This window comes from Humulus lupulus, chromosome 3 (assembly GCF_963169125.1).
Source record: "Humulus lupulus chromosome 3, drHumLupu1.1, whole genome shotgun sequence".
NCBI lineage: Eukaryota > Viridiplantae > Streptophyta > Magnoliopsida > Rosales > Cannabaceae > Humulus > Humulus lupulus.
The window spans coordinates 275,967,141-275,971,321 of record NC_084795.1 but is presented as its reverse complement, the minus strand read 5'-3'; the positions used below and the strand labels follow the sequence as shown (position 1 = coordinate 275,971,321).

At 33.8% G+C, this 4,181-nt stretch overlaps 1 pseudogene; it reads left to right on the top strand.

Moving 5' to 3' along the window:
- Window positions 1-1,306: 1,306 nt before the first annotated feature.
- LOC133824391 (probable leucine-rich repeat receptor-like protein kinase At1g35710) lies at window positions 1,307-4,181 on the top strand (annotated as a pseudogene).

The window sequence follows — 4,181 nt, the reverse complement described above, 5'->3', positions numbered from 1 at the left end:
TTTGTTTCTAATGTATCTCAGAATGTCTTTTGGTAAATTCAATGAAGAAAAAGAGCTTCAATCACTTGAAAAAATGCAAACTATCACACAAATTTATAAGATAAAAAAACTAATATGTACGTCTTTATTATTTTTAAATAAATGTGATTTAATTATTTAAATTATTATAAAATATTAAGTTTATGTTTGTTCTAGTTTTTGAATTTGGAGTGAAAAAAAAATTATATATTATATGTTTAATATAATATTAAGTTTAAGTTTAATTAAATTTTATTTAAGTTATAAAATATATGATTTTATTATTTTTAAATAATTATTATGGTAAAATATTTCAAAAATATCATATTTTAATTTGTTTAATTTTTTATTTATTTAATTTCATTTAAGTTACAATTTATTTTTAAATATAAAAATATTTTGTTAAGTATAAGAATATTTTGTTATAGTTAACTAAAAAAATAAAAAAACTGTTAAAACTAAAAATTTCATTTATCTACACACTTTATAAAAAAGATATATTTGGTCTATGGTTGCATTATATATTGTCACCAAAATATTTCAAAATGATTTAAAACATAATAACTAATTAACATATTTGAAACAACTTTTGATAAAAAAAATTATTTATTTTAATAATGCGATAGCCATTTCATAAACTGCCATATTATTATCTCAATTGAAATGAATAAGTGATATCAAAAGATGCTGTAAAAAAATGCTAATTTTAATTATAGAGGAGAGGGGTAGCCAAAGCACACATATATGTATGTATGTATGTATGTCGTTTTGCATCTACGAAGAAAGAACATGGAAAGATCCTGGAACTTCATCGGAAACATGATAGCATGGAATTTAAAGCCAGTCAACTCGAAAGCTTCATTGGGGCCAAGTAGTTATTTAGTTTGCTATATTTCAATTTAGTTAGTTGCAGTAATGGTTGATGAAGATTGAAAAGTAGTATTGACCGAGCCCTTCAATCACGTTGGAGTCAAATAACATTTTCTCTCTATTTATTAGCTTGCACACTTTATTGTCAATTGATTATCCAATTAAAATCATCATCATTCAATGCAAAGTTAATTTTGAAAATGGAAAAATTGGCTTCAGTACTTTAAGCTTGTAATGAAATGAACTTTAGGCTGGCTGTTAATGTTGATTGCATGCCCCATGTCCAGTCAATATTTTATTATGATGTTGATTAAAAAACTCATCATATCATATGAGATAAAGTAAAATATATAAATTAAAATTCAATAAGAATGACAGTGTGGCCGTGTTTACCACGGGGTTCAATCATTCTTGTGTCACTGTCGCAAAGTCCTATATAATAACGTCTTCAAGTTCAAGCTGACAGTGGAAGCAGTCACTCACTCATCTCTGTAAACCATGAAATCCTCCACTTTAATACTCATTATTGTAGGACTAGTCTATGCAGCCAATGTCCTAGTTCAAGCTTCACCGTACCATTTCAGTGGAGCCATGGTGCAGCCACGACTTGCCATACCCTGCCACCATTGCTACAAAGATCAACAAGAAGTGCTTTCATTTCTGCTAAGTGGATGGTGCAGCCACGACTCTGTCTACAATGCAATCCATTATTGCACTTGGTCTGGTATCACTTGCGACCCCGCTGGACAGATTACTCAAATTACTCTTTCTGGTCATTATTGTGAATATTGTGAACTCTGTTTATTGGAGAAATTCAACTGGTCTTGCCTTCCAAACTTAGTCCATCTGAATCTTTCCTGTGCCGGGCTTAATGGAGTTATTCCATCTCACATAGGTACTCTTTCAAAGCTCACCCACCTTCACCTTTCCAAAAATTATCTAACAGGCCAATTACCTCTTTCAATTGCCAACCTCTCCAGGTTGATGGTGTTTGATCTTTCTGATAATGACCTAAATGGTTATATTCCAAGAGAATTGGGTAGTTTAAAGAATCTTATTGCATTAAATTTGAGCCATAACTATTTTAGCGGTCCAATTCCTTCAACTGTTTCTCTTTTTTCCAACCTCACTCATCTAAATATGTCATCTAATGAAATTAATGGGTCTATTCCAATTGATTTAGGAAAGCTGAAGAACATGGTTTCTCTTGACCTGTCTGACAACAGGCTCCAAGGACACCTCCCATCCAGTATATTCCAGCTGAACAGATTGACTTCCCTATCATTTTCCCACAACAAAATCAATGGTTCCATACCTCCGGCTTTGGGTGATCTAACCAATTTGGTGGAGTTGGACCTTAGTTCAAACGAATTTGATGGTCCACTCCCTGTGGAAATTAGAAAACTAAGAAACCTAGAGTCGTTAGTCCTTAGCCAAAATCAATTGATTGGTTGCATTCCATTAGAAATTTCAAATTTGAAGAACTTAACATTTCTGGATGTTAGTTCCAACAACCTCAGTTGTCCAATTATGCCAATTCTTACGGCTTTGCAATCAATTGAAGTTCTTTCACTAGGTTCAAATAGAATATATGGTTCCATGGATTCAAATATTGTAAAGCTCAGAAAGCTGACTTCCTTGGACTTATCAGATAACAACATATCAGGGATCATACCTTCTGAATTTGCCTGCTTGAGAATAGAGTCTTTGGATCTTTCTTACAACTCTTTAAAGGGTCCAACTCTTTTGGGCGAAGAGCTTGTCACTGAAAGTTCAAAGTATATATCACGTGGAGTTGAAGGTGACATCATTTCTTTCTACCCTCCCCTTCATTGCCCCAAGTCTACCCCTCCAACTCTACCCCTTCAACTCTACCCCCCAACTCTACCCCTCAACTCTACCCCTCAAGTTGCGATCATTATTTGCGTCGTCTTGGCCTTCTCTGTCTTTTGTTTGATCATTTTATTCCTATTGGCCCATTAGTGTCTTTTCAAAACTAGACAAGTCCAACCTGCTAAACGAGTTTCAAAAAATGGTGATATATTGTCGGTATGGAATTATGATGGGAAAATTGCATTTGAAGATATCCTAAAAGCAACGGAAGATTCTGACATTCGATATTGCATTGGAACAGGTGGTTACGGTAGTGTATATAGAGCACAACTACCTAGTGGCAAAGTGGTTGCCTTGAAGAAGCTTCACAGTTCAGAGGCAGAAGAAGTATCATTCAGAAAGAGTTTTGAGAATGAGGTAGAAACGTTGACTAAAATTCGTCACAAAAATATCATAAGACTCTATGGATTCTGTTTGAACAAAAGAAGCATGTTTTTGATTTACGAGTATATGGAAAGAGGAAGCTTGTTTTGTGTTCTCAGCGATGATTTAGAAGCTGTGGAATTAGATTGGAGTAAGAGAATTAATGTCATCAAAGGCATAGCTTATGCATTGTCTTACATGCATCATGATTCCACTCCTCCAATGGTTCATCGTGATGTAAAGAGCACCAACATCTTATTGAACTCAGAATTTGAGGCTTTTGTGTCTGATTATGGAACCGCAAGATTACTTGATCCCGATACTTCCAATCGAACCATGATTGCTGGTACATACGGCTATATTGCTCCAGGTAACTTTTTTTCCATTCCATTCCCTTGCCAAATTAATATTCTTTACACTTACATGTATTGAAGTGAAATTATATCATTGATTTGGAAAGAAATTCGAATCTTTAACTCAAGGATACTTCATCTTGTTGTGACTGACATGTAGAATTTGCCTACACCATGGCCATAACGGAAAAATGTGACGTTTATAGCTTTGGGGTAGTGGTACTAGAAACGTTAATGGGTAAGCACCCTGGAGAATTTTTGTCATCATTGTCATCTTCATCATCGTCAATTCAAAATATGTTGCTGACTGAAATAATAGACCATCGCCCATCACCGCCAAGAAATCGGATTGTTGAGAGTGATATTGTTCTTATTACTACGCTGGGATTTGCATGCCTAAATGCCAAACCAATGCGTCGACCAACAATGAAGCTAGTTTCTCAACAACTTCTTGCTCGCAAACGATTGATAGCCAAGCGTTTTAGTGATATTTCACTTGGACAGCTAATGTTCCCAGATGAAATTTTACTAGAAATTGAAAATAAGATTAGTTGAATTCATTAAATTCAAAGATGTTTCTTGCAACTTATCACCATGCTCTACTTTGGAATTTATAATATCATCTCCACTTTTTCAATTTTTATGAATTTCAAAATAAGTAAACAAAAATTTCTTTTCCGTTTA